The sequence below is a fragment of the Eumetopias jubatus genome, unplaced genomic scaffold (genome assembly GCF_037043125.1).
Source record: "Eumetopias jubatus isolate StellerSeaLion01/CBP00866 unplaced genomic scaffold, mEumJub1_p1.0 scaffold_10, whole genome shotgun sequence".
Lineage (NCBI taxonomy): Eukaryota > Metazoa > Chordata > Mammalia > Carnivora > Otariidae > Eumetopias > Eumetopias jubatus.
The window spans coordinates 44,642,163-44,661,194 of record NW_028274816.1 but is presented as its reverse complement, the minus strand read 5'-3'; positions in this window follow the sequence as shown (position 1 = coordinate 44,661,194).

The window sequence follows — 19,032 nt, the reverse complement described above, 5'->3', positions numbered from 1 at the left end:
TGCTTCCCTGGTCTTGAAGATACTGAGAGGCCTTATCCACTTGTCATGAATATTTCCTTGGAGCCAGACACTGTGCTGGACACAGGAGGGTCAATGGAGCACAGAACGTGTCCTCGTCATGAAGCACACATGGCCCTAGGCAGAAGAGACGAACCCGCTGCAGAAGGAAGGAATTGAAAAGTGTCTGGAGACCTGGGGGACCACAAAGGCTTCCTGGAAGAGACGGATCTGAGCCCAGCCTCCAAGGAAGAGGCTTACTTTCTGAGAGTTCACCCTTTTCCTTAAGCTGCTGAAAGCCTCCTCAGTTCCTCCATGTGCTGAAAACCAAGGCTCACTGGTGGGGCCCCTCTAGGCGGTCCTTCTTGTGTTTGTGCCATGGTCATTCATGTGACACCTGCCCAGGCTTCCTTTTGTCCACAATCCAGAAAACAAGTGAGCAGGTGAGCATCAGGGGCTACAGAGGAGAATGGATGTGTGGCATCTGCTGAGATGAGGTGGAGTGTTCTGGAGGAGAGGTCTCAGCTCTGTTGGTAGGCAGCCTGGAAGGCCTGGTCTTAGGACTCTAGCACCAGACATGCTTCTTGAGTGGCCACAGGGCTCAGGCCTCCTGAGGCTCCCAGCACTGAGAAGCCCTGAGCTGGGCCTTCACCTGGGCTCAGATACCTTGGCATGGCCACACGAGTGTCTGACAGCTCACAGACTGCAGGCAAACCCTCCCTCCCTGGGTCTCAGTGTCTCAACTGGGAAATGTGAGCCTTGTTCTAGAAAAACTTCCTCAAAAAGTTTTTTTTTTTCCTTTTCATTTATGTTCTGTTTCAATAATCAATGCACAACAAATATTTAGTGTGCATCTACCCTGTGTCCTGCAAGGTACTTCAAGCATAGTCCCTGACCCCCAGTGGGGCTTACGTTCATTCATTCTCTATTTCATTCAACAAATACATTCTATGTCCCAGTCTAGGTGTTGGGGATACTGTGATGAATGAAATGTGCAGGTCTCCACCCTTCCATTCCATTGCAGAAGACAGAAAACTCAGTAAACAGATAGGTTAAGTACCCTTGTCCCCCCATCTCCTACCCTGAGAGGTCTCTACAGGGGCTAGTGAGGATCCTGTCTTTCTGCTCCCCCCAACAAGGCCAGATGCTTCCACTGGACTTCACTTGCTCTAAAATTTAATAGGAAAGCAATTGTTTGTTTTTAATTATAAAGGGATAGTTTATCCTGAATACGCCTTTTCGAAGAATGCTGCCCTTCCCCATAGTCACTGATCTGCCCCAACCTCCATTTGACACTCATCAGGGTAAACGTGCCAAGGAAATGTGTGCTGCTCTCCCCAAGGGGAAACTGAGGCAGCTGTCAGGGAACTGCCCTCTCCTGATCTCTAGCTGGCCTTGCTGCTGATACCCTTCACTGAGTGGCTTGGGAAGGGTGACGCTGGTCTGCACTGGTCTCTCCTCCACCCTGGTGCCCTGCCTGCCTCTGGGGAGCATGGGGAAGGGTGGGCCCTGGTTGGGTGAATCTGCAAGGATTTGGTGAATTCTGCAAAGTGGGTGGCCTGGGTCAGGTTGGCCCAGCTAATGAGCATTTTTGCCTTGTTTGGGTTTTGTGTGTTTTTGTTTATTTTTGCCTTAACAGCACAGACTGATTTTTGATGTTGTCCAATGGCTGACTTTCTTTCTCCTACCAGCCTCAGTTCACTTTGCTCTGGTCTGGAAATCATTTCTCGGCTTTTCCCTCCATGGACTTCAAGTTTTCAGCAACAGCCGAATTGCAAAGAATCCTAACTGAGAGGCCTTCTCCAGAACACCAGGGCGGGGGTGTGCATGAGGGGTGTAGCCCTGGGGCTCAGCCCTGCTGGGTCTATGCAGGGCCAAACATCTGCTTAGAGATGGAAACCACCAGCTGGTTAGTTTCATGCAGAGAGAAATAACCCTAGGTACTTACAAAGTTTTATTTGGGAGTACAGAGAGCCTTCCATTTACCCAGCTGTTGTACAAAATTTGATAAAAACTGAAAGATGTTCGGATAATAAATTTAATTCCAAACTCTGGAGCTCAGTATATCAACTGACTTTTAGGAAGTATAAAGGTCCACCCAAGTGTGTCACCGTGGACACGGAACACTAAGGCATCTGACCAATGTGCCCAGAGAACCTGCCAGTGCAAGGCGCTGTGCTTGGTGCTGGGCTCCAACACTGAGCACACGGGTTCTGTCCTGATACAGTGTATTGTCTACCTGACAGTGGTACCAGGTGTGGCAAGAGATGCACCAAAAAGGCCATGGGATGTGAGCTGCCACGTCAGGCTGCTACGCTCCCTGGCCCCAGTCTCTGGGATGAGGTTGGGAAGCAGGGGACAAGCGTTAGGGAGCACTGCACAGAGAAGCAACACTAGCACTTAAACCTGAGGGTAAGTAGGCAGACAAAGCCATCCTAGGCAGAGGAGACAGAATGAGCAAAGGTCTGGAGATAAGATAAAATTTAGTATTTTTAGAAAATGGAATGCGTTCAGTCTTTCTGGAATATAGTATGTGGTATGGGTGGTGACTGATGTCACCCTAGAGGGCAGGTGAGTCCCATCATGAAGGTCTCTTGAAAACATGTGAAGGATGGTGGGACTAAGCAGCAGTTACTAAGCACGAGAGCTGCAAGGTCAAATTTGCATCAGGAAAGGTGATTCTGGCTGCAGTGTAGAAGGCATATTAGACATATTGGAAGCTAGCAATATGGATGCTTTATATTGATCAAGTGAGAGGAAATGGCGGTAAAAACTGGGGTCATGGCAGTGGAAATGGCCAGAATAGATAGATGTGGGAATCCACAGAGTCTGGTGATTGGCCAGACAATGGCTGTACTGGAGAGCAAGGAATCCAGGATGGCCTCAGGTCATTGATCTCTAGACAAAGAACCCAAGGCAGCTAAAGATGGGGAGAGAGGTGGCAGGTTAACCTTGCAGATACTCAAAAGATATCCGAAATAGATGCCCAGATAATTCAGATTTGAGGTCATATTTGAAGCCAAAGGAGAGGTCAAGCTTGCTAACAGAGTATGTAAAGTGAAAAAAGAAAAAAGGAAAGAAGAAATCTCAAATAAAATACATATTTAATGTAAAAATCATGAGAAATAAGTCTATGAAGGAATCCAAAAAAGGATGGCCAGAGAGATAGCAAAAACCCAAGAGGATATGATTACCTTGAAAGCGAAACTAAGAAGTAACTATGCCCTCGTGCTGGAGGAAGAAAATCAAGTGAGCCAAGAACTGACAAGTTTCCTTTTTCTGCAAATATTTGGACAATTTTGGTGAGAGGGTTTCCTTGAGAGGGAGGGAGCAGAAGCCCAACTGCAATGAGTTAAAGAGTGAATGGAGGGGGAAGTGGGGATAGCAAGTGTAGACTCTTATTCTAGAAACTTGACTGGTTATGAGGGCAAGAAGGTGCTTGGGGATATAGGGAAATTTTCTTAATAAGTTGGGGGAGATCTAACATGTTTAAACATCAAAAGGAAGGGGTAGAAAGGAGTGAATCTATGAAGCCGTACTTGGGGAGTGGGAGTGAAAGAAATGAAAGTGGAACAGAGGAAACGTGGGAAGATCAGTCTCCCATACGAGAAGGAAGGCTTTGCCACTGTGATGGGAGAGAAAGGTGGAGGGGAAGAGATTTTGGAAAACCATAAAGAAGTTTTAAAATACTCAATTGGGATAATTTCCTGTTCTAGAGAGAAAGCTGGGTGAGAAAACATAGAGAAGGGGTACACAGTGTGGAAGGTTCAACTGAGCCTTGGAGACCTCGTGTCCGTAGGGCCTCCAACTTGCAGCGGAGTGTGATTTTTCTCCAGCATTGCCCATAAACCCAGAGTGGGAGTAAAGGGAGGAAAATGGATTAACTCAAGAATGGGATTCTGTGAGGGTGGTATATGGACAATGAAAAGAGGGGTGACATGGAGGACAATCACATGAAAATGGTTGAAACAAAAGAACATGAAAATGGATGAAAAAACAAAGCAGAAGGAATTGCTAGGAAGGAAGATAGTATTGGCATCCAGGGCCCAGAAATCCCAGTAAAATAGAAAAAAATGTGTAAATGAGGAAATGTGCAAGAGGACAGGGACCCTGGGTCTGAGAATGTGATACCTCCAGCATTTAAGATTTGAGAGAGTCAGAGTTTCTGGGAAAGGGTATAGTCCACCTGAACGTGGCCATTCACCTGGATGGCTGAAGTGTGTGACATGCAGGTTACTGGAAACTAGCAGGTGGATCAGTCAACTGTGAGGCATCAGTGATGGGTGATGGGTCATCCGTGTTAAGGCTGAGGTCATCCCCAATGACAACAATGGGTAGGTGGTAGGGGAAGACACTACCTCAGTTCTCATGGTGCTGATGAATGAGAAAAATGTCCAGGGGACTGGTAAATGTCAGGGATTCCAAGAGGTATAGGGGAACACACCCATATAGTGCTTATCTTTAAGGGTGACTCCTGATCCTACTGTACACTGGGTGCAATGAACAGTTGCCACCATAGAGGACTGCAAAGGAAGCTTGTCCCTAGAGTGTATCATTAAGACCACAGCTTCAATTATAGAACAAAGACTTTGAAGCGATAAGGGAGATTTAAGGGGGTTTGTTTATTAAGGAACAGGGTTTCCATATAAATTTGGAAGGGAGATGGACACCAGTGATGCAGTCAAGGAAAAGTAGGCATAGTGCATGGGAATGGAGGAACCTGGAGTCTAGAGGACCGGAGGTCAGGGATAGCAAGGATGGAGGTGTGGTATAGTTAGTATGCACCCTAGAGTTGCGCATGAGCTGGGAAAAGAGTGCTTGCCCATGAGATCCAGTTAGCAGACAATGGGACTCATCAGTTCATTGGATTCTCACTAAATGTTGGAAACACTCCACTGCATCCAGGTGCATCCAGCCTGTGGAGCCCAGTGCCCACGAGTCCTACTCCTGCGGCAGCTTCCTGAGACTAGCCGGGTGCTAGGTTGGGCCATGGGAGGCCTGGTTTGTCATGGAGTGGCTGAACTCCCACAGCTGCTGCTTCTGTGAAGCTTGTACTTCACTACTATCAATCCAAGTCTCTATCAGGAAACTCGCTTCACGTCATATGATGGGTAAATGATTTTTTTTTTCTTAAATTAGGATTTGACAGAGTCATTGTAAAATTGGTATTTTGCTTAAAAACCCTTTCTTCAAGCTTATAAAATGACATTAGAGAGAAATTTTCTCAGCAGAGATTTTTATAAGATGTAGCATATTGAACTGTATTTAAACATATTCAATGTGTATAAATTATCACAAGTAAAACGGGAAAAAAAAGGACAGTTGTTTTATTTCCAAAAGATTTAAATGACTTCAGTGACTTTCATAGCAAGACCTCAGTTTAAATGGCTAATGTTTGGATGACAGGTTTGTGTCTCTTAGGATGGGGCATCTCAGCTCTCAGGAGAAGGACATGGTAGCAGGTGGGACATATATTCCAAACCTCAGGTATTGAGATTAAAAAAAAAAACAACTTTAAAAATTATCACAGTGCTTCTTGTTTTTCTAAAAGGTACACATGTTCTAAAACCCTAAACCCTAATTTATTGAATTTTTGGTTCCTAGAGTTCAGTGCATGATAGTTCCAGCAAAGTCTTTGATAAACTGAACTAAATCCAATTTCAAGTGACCAAAGTAGAATTCAGCATAAGAAAGTCACATTAGACTAATTCTTTTTTTTTTATTTTTTTATTGTTATGTTGATCACCATACATTACATCATTAGTTTTTGATGCAGTGTTCCATGATTCATTGTTTGTGCATAACACCCAGTGCTCCACGCAGAATGTGCCCTCTTTAATACCCATCACCAGGCTAACCCATCCCCCCACCCTCCTCCCCTAGACTAATTCTTAAGAAAGAGGTGAATAAGATCAATACGGTGGACAGAATAACCCATTTGCTGATGTGATGGCTAAAGGAGTAAGGTCCTCCCACTCTTCCTCCATGACCTACCTGAGGTGGCATAATGGATTGGCAGCAGCAGGGCTGGGTCTAATGATTTTACTTTTCTAAGGCTGTGATTTTCCTACCTTTGTCCTATCTTGAGATAGACCCATCCTCTACTCTCTCCCACTGTTCACATTCTGGGTCATGTGAAAAGCACACTGGTTGGATGGATGGATGGATGGATGGATGGATGGATGGATGGATGGATGTAAGGATGGATGGATGGACGGAAGCAAGGATGCAAGGATGCACGGATGGATGGATGGATGGATGGATGGATGGACAGACGGAAGCAAGAATGCAAGGATGCAAGGATGGATGGATCATGGATGGATGGATGGATGAATGGATGCAAGGATGAAAGGATGGGTGGATGGATGGAAATATGGATACAAATGGATGGGTGTGTGAATACATGAATGGGCAAATGGATGGATGGATGGATGGGTAGATAGATGGATGGATGGATAGAAGAATGAATGAAAGGGTGAGCGGGTGGGGAAGGAAGGAAGGAGGGAGGGAAGGAAGGAAGGAAGGAAGGAAGGAAGGAAGGAAGGAAGGAAGGAAGGAGGAAGGAAGGAAGGAAGTCAGGAGGCACATAGAGAGAGAGAGTAGATGAGAAAAGAAAGGAAGGGAGAAATTTACCCCGATATCTTTTCACCTTCAGTTCAATGTCAGTCTGTAATACACATGAGCACCTGCTGACAGAGCCTTAAGAGGCTGTGCCCCCAGCAAAATTCCCACTGACTCTCTACTGAACTCAAGTTGTAAAGATGAGGATTTGTCAGTCCAGAAATGTCCAGGCTGAGAAGAAGGTCCTTCTCCCTCTGCATCCACAGTGTAGATGCAGAGAACCCAGGTTTGTCTGCCGAATCTCAGAGTCTGGGACAGAATCCCACACTGTGAAGCCACCTCATTGCTATCACCCTTCTTATACTCCCTTCCTCCCAAACACCGTAGGTATTAGGTTTAAGACCCATCTAAGGTGCTGAGGGAGGAATAAAGTTCCAGAACCCATCACTGGGCTGCCACTACAAAGGCATTGAACAAAAGCTCACACCCCTTTTCAGATGGCTGATACACGGAGGACAATGAGTCAAGTTAGAAAGGTTGAGGACGATAAAGTTCCAGAATCCATTTCTCTTCCTCCTGCTCTGCCTGCTCACCTCCCCTTCCTTCCATTTGCCTCTTTCCCCAAATCCCTCATTGAGAAACGAAGGACCCCTGGTCTGACCCTGTCAGAATCTCTGATCCCCCCTGCACCATGCCTTCCCTAACACCTCCTCCACCTCCTTCTCCGTCAGCCAGAACTTGTGCAAATGACACTTGGAACTCCACCTTCCCTGGCACGTTGGATGAGGAAATGACTAGAAACCTGACAGTCTATCACTACAAGGGAGTGACAATTTAAAAAAAAAAATTCCAGTTATGAGTGTAAGTTTAAAAATGTAACTAAAAGCCTTCATCAAAGTTTAAAGAGCTTCTTGCGCTTTTAGCATTTGCTTATTCTGATTTATTGACAATGACACACCTAGGAACAGTCATCTCTGCTGAGGCAGTGAAGTAATGGACTTTAGGGGGAGAGAGAAACAGAGAGAGAGGGGGAAAAAGGAAAAAAAAAAAGAGAAGGTGCAGCTCACAGAAGAGAGGCCGCTGATTACAGCCCACTAATTTGTTATGCACTCCGGCAAATCAGCGGTGATTCATATGACAAATAAGGAGAAAAAATTAACAGCTGTCATGTTGTGATGTGTTAATTTCCTGACAGTCTCTGCACTGAAGCCAATTACTGATTTAAGGGCAGGGAGAGAGAGCCCTGTTCAAGCTTCTAATTAGGCTTCTTCAAGACTAAAAGGATAAAAGCAAAAATAAGAGCAAGAGAATGAGGCAGGTAGCTGGGCTCCACGAAGCTCACATGCTTTTAAAGCCCCAGTTAAATAGCTTTAAGCTTAAGTGTGTTTAAGATAAGAATTTAGAAACATTTATTCACTTTTATCCCTGACCTGGTGGTTTAGGCTTTTGTGGAGTAATTGGGAGCCGAGCGAGGCCCAGGGCGCTTGTTGCCCTCTTTCTGCACAAGTCCAGCCTCTCAGACGTAATCTACTAATAATACCTTTGTTTAGTCGTGTCAACAGCCATACATCACCATGGCAGACAAAGGGCGGTGGGCCCCTACCCGCTTTCCACTCAGGGATCGAGCTGAATGCATGTGGTCTGTGGCTGTGCCCCCATTGAGCTATGTGGTCCTACTGGCACTGGCCCCAAAAGAGAGGGTCTGGGGTGGGGGTCACTGGGGTTATCATGCTTAGATGTCAAGGTGACCTCCACTCAGACCCAAGGGAAGGGAGAATTCAGATATTATCTGCTTGACTTTGGCTCCTTCCAACATTCCGTCTTGCTTGTCCCCAGTTACTTTATTTATCATTCCCCATTGATCCGATTATTCAGTATATTAGCAGATCTACTCTAAGGACCTCTACTCTAAGGGTCTTTCACAGGAAGAGTTAGCGGATACTGGTAGATGGGAGACTCATTCTTGGCCATTCTAAGCATACCAGGGCTGCAGCCAAGCTATCCACAGCTGAAGCTCCTCTCTGTATCAATCATTATGGTCCATCAGAAAAATGGGACTTTGAGAGATTAGGTGCCTCTGAGCATGACAGGCTACAGGGGTGGCATTTTTTTCATATTGTTTTGCAAGAAAAGCAAGTCCTTTCCCATCTCTGTCCTAAAGTCTTTTGTAGGGCTTATTTAAAGGTTCTTTTTAAAATTTATGTTTTAGTTCTCAGAAACCAACAGCCTCATGGACTGATGTCATGGTCACTTTGGGGCCCTTCCCTTGTGGATTCCCTGGCAGGGCTTCCTCCTCAGATAGACAGAAGCCATATCTCCCAATGTTCAGGGTTCATGTCCTTGTAGGTGGGAGAAATCCATGGGGATTCTTTGATTGTGATAGAAAGAAGGAAAAAAAGGAAGGGAAGAAGGAAAGGAAGGAGGGAAGGAAGGAAGGAAGGGAGAGAAGACCAACCTACATGGCCAAAGTGAACAGGAAACTTCTTGACTCACAAACTGAAGAATCCAAAAAGCTCTTGCTTGGGGGCGGCTGGACACAGAGCTTCAGATAGTGAGCAGAGGGCTTGGCATCACTGCTTCAGCCTCTTGGCCCAGCTTTCTTTGGGTCACATTTTCAGACCGGCTTTCCTTCTGACGATGAACAAGCAAAGGCACATCCAGTAGGTCCAGGTTTGATTGCAAAGGGGGAACCAGGCCTATCTTCATCACTTGCCCCCAAAGTCTTGGTTGAGAAGATGGGTTTGTTAGGGCAGGCTGTGCCAAGTTGCTCAGGCATGGATCCTATGCCCAGCGTGGAGTTGAGAGAAGAGTGCAATCAGACACAGGAGTGAGAGAAGGGTAGGTTTCCAAAGAAAATCAGGAAAGATCCCCAAAGGAGGAGTGAATGCTAGAGAGGCAAGGCCCAAACACGCTCCGCTGTGGACAAGTGGGCACAAAAGAAAGACTTTGCAGAGAGCTTCTAGGTCAACCTTGATGTTTCTGAATTTCCTCGAGTTTCCCAATTAGAAATACTTGAAGTGATGTGAACTAACATTTGAGAGAGATGCAGGTAGGGGAGGAGGGAAGAGCATGGGCTTCTTCCCATGAACCCTCATGTTTTCAGCGACCACTTTTGCAGCACTGACCCTGGGATTCAGGTACCTAACAGGACCTTGTTTATTGCAGGGCTGTCTTTCAATAGAGATTCATCACGTGTCTGCGAGTAAAAAAAACCCTAAGCTGGAGGCACTGTCATGGCACCTAGTGATCCAGCCCTGCTCAGGGACCTGTGCAACCCCACCTGGAGTCACACCAGCTCCATGCCTGGGAGAATTGCAGCCTCCTGCTGCCCGAGCGGCTAGGTCCAGGGTAAGCGTATCATTACTACAATTAAAGAATCACTCATGCGTTGCCCGGTAAGGGGAAAACAGGTCCCCAGGGCCCCAGCTTCCTCCCGATGGCTTCCTTCTTTCAGGCAGGTGCTCTGATTAAAAAGCTTCAATAGTTTATTTCATTAGGAGTCACTGTAGGAATTGCCTGAGAAACAGGAATCCTTCGACATTGATTTTGTTGGTGACTGCAACCCTAAACTTGAAGTGATGGCTAAAAGGTAATTCACTCTCTAAGCTTTGCTCAATCCTGACCCATTATCAATTGAGTTGAAATATGTCAGCACGGTGAGATATTGAGTGTATTATCTTTTTTAGGAGGGTTCTCTGAGTGAATCACACACATGCATTTACCTTTCTAAGTGCCGTCCAACACACTTATGATTTATTGATTCATGTAGTGCCCTTCATCTGCATCAAGATGTTCTCCAAGAGAATGCCACATCCCAGGGGAGGACTGTACTGGCCTTGGGGACAAGAAGTCACCTCCAGGATGGGCGGTTTCTACCTCATCAACCCCAGGGGCTCTGAGCAGACCTTACCCTGTGAGGGAGACCTTGCCAGCAGAGTAGGATTTCTGGTATGGGAAGGAGACCGTGAACTGGACTGAGCTCCCTAGGATGCTGGGAGCAGCAGAAGGCCAGCTGTAGTCCCAGAGGGCATCAAGACAATTGTAACTGAAGATGAGGGCAGGGGAGATGGACTTGAGACTGCAACCAAAAAGGCATACGACATCCAGAAGGATGGCAAAGACACTTGACCAAAATATAATGGGAATTCTGGTTTTGAGGAAAGCAATAACACCTTACTGGGCTGAAAATCTTGGACAGGGATGGATAGGGATGTGGAAGAAGACCAGATGTGAGACCCTGGAGGCTGTGGTTTGGGGCCCCGATAATCCAGAACATTTGCTAAGCGCTCCATTCCACTGTCTGTAGTCAGACACCCCACTCCTGGTTGTGGGTCCAAAACTCCCCCAGAGTTCTGGGCAAGGACTTTGAGGGATGCCCTCCCTAGTTCCTGGATCCCCACCCTCTCCCCTCTACCGTCCCATCTCTGCTTTCTCCACACTGTCTACCTTTGTCTTCCCTTCTCCTCACTACCTCACTGCTTTACCTCTCTTCTGGTGTGATCAGTCCTGATTCTTTCATCTCTGATGGACTTTACTTAGCCTCAAGGGTTGTAGGCAATCTGAGCGGTGGTGAGGAAAGCCCCAAAGGAAATGGACCCTGTCCACCCCGAGGGCTGGGTCAGCTCCCTCCCTCCCCTTGGCCTCATCTTTCCATTCACATCCATGTCTGCATGCATGCCCATTGGCCAAGGAAGACAACCCTTCAGACATGGTGACCTGGGTGGCAATTTGGGGGCTCTGATGGGGTCCATGCAAGAGGACCACATCCTTCTTGTCTGGCTTCCTCTTGTCCATCCAAAGACTTTCCAGGTACTTTTTCTTTTATCTCCCCCTTTATATGGACCTGTAGATGTTCCCCAGTGCTTTGATTTGGCTCCAGGGTAAGGCGGCTATTGGGTTGAAGAGGCATAATTCTCTGATGTGCATGTGGCCTTATCAGTTCCCTCTCTCCCTGCACTGCCGAGCGTTATCAGCACGGCTCTGGGAAGCGTTCGTGTTAGGGAAGCAGCCTCAGATGAGAGGAGCTAGGTTGCTACAGAGCTTTCAGATGATGGAGTGGCTGCTCTTGAAAGACACATCAAGATAGCAGGAATCCTGAGGATGTTCTCTGTAAGATTAAACAGCAAGAACAGGTCAGACCAGGGACCTACAGGCTAAATGTGTAAGTGGAGAAATATAAACATGCACAGTCTTCTGTTGTAAAGGAGGCAAAGCCCTTTCATTGATATGGCAGGTGCATAGAGAGGATTCTTCTCATTTCGCAGATGAGCAAACTGAGCTCTTGTGGGTTCCTGCCAGGCACTGGCACCTGTGTGGGCTCTTAAAAGGATAACCTCGGAGGCTTGCAGTGACCTGATAGCTTTAACTCTTCTAAAGAAGTGCCATGGCTGGAGCGGGGAGCAGCTGAGTGAGCAGGAGTATCTGAGCTGGGTGCTCAGGCTCATTATCCTCCAATCCCTCATGGATCCAGAAAACAGCAAGTCCTGTCCCAGCACTGAAACAAATCCCACACGCTCTGGTTGCACCAGTGCCCATTTCAGTTCTGGTGACTCAGCTGCCAGGAAGGGTTTTTTATGAAGGGAGAGGTGCAAGGGCAGGAGGCAGAGCATTTGGTCACATTTCAGTTCTTTTAGGCTAGGTGAACATCAAAAGGAGGTAACACCAACCTCTCATCAGGGTGCTTTCTGACCCAGAACACAGGGAGCTGTGTGGGTCCATAGATGACCCACAGAGAGTGGGCAAAGCCACTAAAATTATATGTAAAATGTGGTTCATGTGAGAAATGTGCACCCCCCCCACTTTGAAGAGGGGCATAGATTTCATCAAATTCTCAAAGGAGCCTGTGACCCCCAAAAAGTTTAGATTTATCCCCTCACTGCTTTTGAACTGGGGTCTAAGACCAGACAGACCTGGCTCAAACCCCGGCTTTTGTGCTCATCAAGCTACCAAGTATAGACGCATCCTCTGTCCTGTGAGAGCCCCAGCCTCATCAGAGCTGAAGGCCAGATAATACTCCTACAACCTCAGATACTGCCGCTGCTGTTGGGATAAAGATATTGCCTGCAAAATGGTTGGCCAGGTGCCTGGGGCACAGCAGCACCCAGTGGGGGTGGGGGTGGGGGTGGAGGCAGGGCTGTAGCCTCAACTTGACCTCAACGCGAAAGCCCCATCTCTCAGGATCATTTCCTTATCTGTAAAACGGGTGCAGCAGACCTAACCTGCCTGCCTTCCAGGGCTGCTATGAAGGTGGCAGGAGAGAGTTTGTAGAGTAAGCCTTTGCAGAACATAAGACCAGAGGGGGTGGTAGCAGTGACCGTCCCTGCCCCCAGACAGGGGTCACTGGGGGAGGTCTCTGGACCCCACCTCCAAGCGCGGGGCCTATGCCAGGGCAGGCCTGGAGCTCTGCACACCAGGTGGCTTCCTCCACTCCCCCGTCTTCAGACATTCACCTCTTATAACTCAAGGGTAGCTGAGGGAGGGGAGAGTGCATTTTAATTTAATAGGGAGAATAATTCACGTGCTTATAATGAAATGCGACAAGCAGAACATAACAAGTAAATACACTACAAACTATGTTGCAAGCCTCTAAGGTAACAGAAAATAACTAGTTTTAGTTGCTTTTTTATCTATTATGAGGAATGTCAAGCATTTGACAACAGAGTATTTAATAAAAAAATACTATAATTTGTGTATAAGTGATAGCAATAGATATTGCATTTATTTTATTTCTATCCAAGGAGACAGGTTTGGGATTTCTTAAAGGAATTAGGAAATACAAAGTGAGAGGTTTAATGGGCCTGGGATGAGCAGGCCATGGGCTGGGGCTCCCCAGGGCTGGCACGTGCGGACACAGCCAGCTGGTGACGGGTTCTGTGCCCGGCCTGTTCTAGCCTCAGTGGGGGAAGTGAAAGTAGTACGACTGCACATTCCAGGGAAAGCTCCCAGGGATGGGCTGGGGGCTGTGCTGGGCACCTTCTCTCATGGCCCCTGCAGGCCTCTGAAGGCCTCAGTCTCCCTAGGGAGAGAGACCCAAGACACATCCAGAGAAAGGAGAAAGCTCTAGAACAAGCCTTATTTATGAGCCCCAGAAGAGATGCATGGGATTGTTGGAACTTTACTGTCATTGACAGTGAAAAGTCAGAAACGATGGAAATGCCTACTAAAAGGGGAGAAGGGAAATAAGATGGTGTACCCCTCATGGAATGTCATGCAGTCAAACTGGGTTTCCAGGTGTGGTGTGCATCAACCTGAAACATGCCGTGCTGATGGGGGGCGCCTGGGGGGTGCAGTCGGTTAGGTGTCCGACTCTTGGTTTGGGCTCAGGTTGTGATCTCAGGGTCATGAGATCGAGCCCCACAGTGGGCACTATGCTCAGCTTGGAGTCTACTTGAGATTCTCTCCCTCTGCCCCTCCCACCACCCGTGCTCACTCTCTATCTCTCTCAAATAAATAAATAAATCTTCAAAAAAAATGCAGTGCTGATGGAAAAAAGCAAAAGGTTTATGTGGATTTAGATACTTGCATGTAACCACACAACATATGTAACTTAAGGATTGTGTGTATGTGTGTGCATGTGTCAGCATGGGTTTACATGTGTTTGTGTGTTGTATGTGTAGCCCACATGTGCAAACATGGATCACAGGCACGTGCAGCCCAGTCACAATATGGCTCCTTCAGGAAAGAGAGAGTGGGCTGGGATCAGGAGTGGTGAAGGGGCCATCAATGTGTCACTCAGCCGGCTCCCTAGACAGGGCTCACAGTGGTTGTTTTTAATGTCTGCAAGAAATAGGGCAAATGTTAATATTTGTTCATTCTGTATGTTGAGGACTTGGGTATTTGGCTGTTCTCTGTATGTTTTTTGTGTTTTTTCCAGCCATAACTAAAACATAATGAGCAGGCAAGAAGGGTATTCCAATAGCAGTATACTTGAGGGAGGCTACACAGGGCCCTGGAAAGTATGGATATTGGGTTGTGACATGAGCAGGCCAGGGGGCGGTCTGGCCTTGATTTCCTTATTGCAGACAAGAAGGCTGGATTCAAATATCCTCAGGGGTGGGGTGCCTGGGTTGCTCAGTCCAGTTAAGTGTCTGACTTTGGCTCAGGTCATTATCTCAGGGTCCTGGGATCAAAGGTCCTGAGATCAAGGGTCCTGGGATGGAGCCCTGCATGGGGCTCCCTACTCAGCAGGGAGTCTGCCTGTCTCTCTGCCCCTCCCCCTACTCATGTTCTCTGTTCTCTCTCTCTCTCCCTCAAATAAATAAAATATTCTTTAAAAAATATCCTCAGGGCCTTTTTGGTTCTGACGTCTTACCTGGGTCAACCGGCAGAGAAGTCCTGTTTGAGCTTAAGAAGAAGGGGGCCCAAAAGGGTCCACAGAGGGGCTGGTAAGCCAGCCTGAACTGGATGTGAAGGCCAAGAAGGACGTGGCCAAGAAAGAGGAAAGTAAGACAGTGATGAGCAGGCATTGGTGGAAAAGGCAGTAGCATAAGACTGGGCCATGAGGTAGGCCTCCATGATCAGTGGCCTATAGGACGGTTCAGCGTTGGGTCATCAGGTCACTGGACAACAAGATGAGGCATTACTTGGGTCCCTATCTGCATGTGATCTACTGGCCAAGGTAAGTCTCATGCGACTCTAGAGAGCTTCTGCCCCTCTGAGCAGGAGCTACTACCATCACAATGGAATGTCAAACCAGTAGCCAGATTTTATGAGTTTTCAAGAGAAACTGCAATCTCTGCATTATATGAAAACTCCTAATTTTCAGATGTTTGCTCAACTTATTTTTTTAAACTACGTTTGGAACACAGTGCTCAGATCTGGGGTTGCACTGGGCCTCTAGAGATGGACAAGGACACTTAGGCTGGAAGAATTTTCCATCTATGCGTTTGAGAAGGAAGAACCACAAGACAAGCCCTACGGAGCCCCATCCTTCCTGTGCTGAGCAACCCACTGGCTGTGGCAACTGAGCCACTTCTCAGCCACCTGCACTGGGGCAAGTCCTTCAAACCTCCGAGTCTCCGTTTCCTTTGGAGTTGAATGGGGGTCCTCGGCCCCAACACAGGGGCAGTTGGGAAGATGAAACCATATTCCAACAGCGTGGGAAAGCATTCAGTAAGCTGCAAAGTGCTAGCCACACAGAAAACATCAATGCTACCATTCACGTAGAGCATTGTGAGTTTTTATAAGCAAAAGGTCAGTGTCGAATCCAGTCAGCATCTTCATGTTTTAACTCCACACAGACAAATCTCTCTGAGAATTCCTCTCACGCAGCTCCGTGCATGCAGTGGACTTCTGTGTGTGATCAGATGTGACTGTCACACAGGTGGGAGCCCCGTCTCCTGCGCACGCCACGGCCATCACTAGGCAGCTGCAAGGGGAGGATCCTGAGAAAGAACCTGCCACCCTGCCTCTCTGTCCCAGTTTTCTCATTTCTAGTAGCCCTGGGAGAACTGCTGTCCCTTCAGCTGTTGCACCTCCAGCTGCAGTGGCACCCCGGGAGAGGGACCCAGGGCCACCTGTGAAGGGGACCGCAGCGGTGAGCAGTCTGGGAAGGATGCTGCTCGAGGGGCACTCCGAGAACCATGCGGGAGAAAGCGATCGCTGTCCTCAGGTGTCTGAAGAGCAGGTGTGCAGGTCAGTGTCGGGGTGGGGGAGGGGGCAGTGCGCTGAGCATTCCAGGTCAGAGTCTTGCACTGTGAAATGCCAACTTTGCGGGTAGGGAGCTTCCATCATTGGAGATGTCCACAAGGATAGTGGCTCTTGGATAGACCAGTTCCCACTCTGGGTGAGATCTTACTAAGGCTTTGCATACAAGCTTCTTCCAGTCTAGGGTTCTGGGATGCTCCAACAACCGAGCATCACAGCCATCCCTGCAGACCCCAGGGCAGTCTGCACACCGCCCACCCCCCCCCGAATCCCAGACAAGTAGCAGTGCCGCCCTCGGGCTGGCTGACTCTCTGCAGCTGTCGCCCCAGAGCAAGACCCAACTAGCATATTTGAGGACGATGATCCGGCAGCCCCCGCCCCATGGCTGCCCAGGTATAGCTCGGGGCACAGCCAGAGCAATTAATAACCTTGGCACCTGGATGAGAGGCCCTGGCAGGTTTCCCCTATTCTCCATTTGCCTTCTCAGTGCCTGTGAATAAATTAATCCCCTAATACATAATTAACTCGAAGTTGAAAGGTGAAGTCAAACTTAACCAATTTACTGTTCTGGAGCTGGTTTAGTTCGGATCATGTGATTTTAATTCTTTCCGTATGACCAGGTGATGGGTAAGGCGGAAGGGGGGAGAGGAAAATGCACAGATTAATTTCATTCCTTAACCTCCCTAATGCGCCTGCTTGCTCGCATCGTGTTGCAGACAGCAGATCATCACATGATTTATGGGACTGACCGCTGCCTGCATCTCTCAGGCTAATGACACACACACTAGAGTCATTGATTTGTATGAGTAGCCCCCACTCTTCATTTATCACAATTTAATGTAAGAGTTTGCAATGCAGAGAAAAAAATCCACATGGGAAACATGGGCCCGTAGGCCCAGCCGCCAACCAGTTATGAATCATTTGCTGCCTTTTAATATATAGACTATTCTATTCTGGAAAATGCCCCATAAGGTCATATTCTTCTCCTGAACATCCCGACAATTAAAGTCCCCAAGAAGCTGTTTTAAGATGCATGACCCACCAGCACCTTTGTTAGCTCACACTCTCTTGTAATGCATGCTATCGATTGGTGTCTGAACTCTCTGGAACCCTTCACAAGCCATAACCCACGAAAGTTTCCGAGGGCAGCACTATGCAACCCAAGTGTGGAGTGCTTGGCGCTCCTGTCACTGGCTGGCCAGGCCACATGTGGGCACGGGGCATGGCCCCTTCCCCACACAAACCCTGCGGGCAAGCCCAAAGGGCTGTGTACCCCCGAGGGCCAGACCAACCCCCCAAACTAACAGCATTTGGAAGCAGGGCTTTTAATTTCTGATTTTTTTTTTATAAAAAGTGGTCCTACATGAATCACTTGGAATGTTCAGAAAAGGAGTGCAAGATCTGATGAGAGGCAACATTGACGAGAGTCCTGCGTTTCCTTTGTGAAGTGGAAAGCCCACCTGCGCAAGCGCTGCCAGGACCCACAGAGCCTGAGGACAGCCTGGCACATCTTCCTGGAGGGAGGGACACATTGACTCCTGATTTTAGGAAGAAAAAAAACACACCAATTTTCTTAAAACACGCATGGGCATGTTACATAGTAAAATGGTGGAAAATGCACACTTTTTTCCCCCAAGATAAAACATAAGCCTTTGAATAAATGTACTGATAAAAGAAACTTGACCGTGTCCCAAAGCCACTGGATCGTGGAGGTGTAGCTGAGGAAACATGGTTGGTGTACCAGGGTCAGAGACTCTGATGCCTATTGTAGAGGCCGGGTGGGGGTGGAGCAAGCAGGACCCAGGGACCCGTCTGTCGGGGACAGCGCTGCTCAGCTTTTGTTGGAGAACAACAGGCCTAGTGTGGCCACATCTCCTAATTCTTCCAGGATAAGCATAGGGTTCTGATTTAAAGACATGGGAAACCTGTATTTTTAAATGTCAGAATAATGGAGAGAATGGAGTTAGCCCTAACAGAATGCCAGAGCCGGCCCCGCCCACCGTGTGCCCATGAACGACGTGTCCACCATGACCCGGTCTACCTCCCTCAGCAGGTGACTCGCAAGCCACTGTCAGGAGGGAGCTTGTTGTCAACTGTGAGGCATTTTGGAAAGTGCTATTATTCCCTTAGCAAAGGTAGGAGTGAGTCTTTGGTGGCTCCCAGCAGGGACATGAGTTCAGGTTCAATCCCAAGGCTAAGTCAGAATCCTTAGAAGCTCTGAGTTTGGACTAAGGAGGAAAGAGTTATCTATTCACCATATATCTATATTTTATTTATTTATTTATTTGAGAGAGAGCACGAGAGGGGGGAAGGTCCGAGGGAGAAGCAGACTCCCCGCTGAGCAGGGAGCCTGATGCGGGACTCGATCCTGGGACTCCGGGGTCATGGCCCGAGCCGAAGGCAGTCGCTTAACCGACTGAGCCACCCAGGCGCCCCACCATATATCTATAGTTAAACCCTCATAATCATACTAGGGCTTATCATACTTATCAATCCCTGAATTCTTTTCTAAAACAATCAACCTGAAAATGTCATCTTGGTTTATTTGGTATTTTCATATCAAGTTTGTTTGTTTGTAGTGAAGTTTATCTACAACCCTTTATTGTGTTCCCAGACGCATCTCAGCTTCCCCGATCTTGGAGAGAGAGGGAGACAGAAACAGTGACAAATTTGGGAACTGCCTTCTTTCCCTCCTGATAAATTCCAGCGCTCCAGCAGGTCGGACATAAGTGTGGATACCTGGACTGGGTAGGGCAGGGGTCTGGGGCTCATTTGTCCGTGCGCCAGGCACTGTGCTGCCTTCTGGGGTTGTGCAGTAGGTGCTCAGTA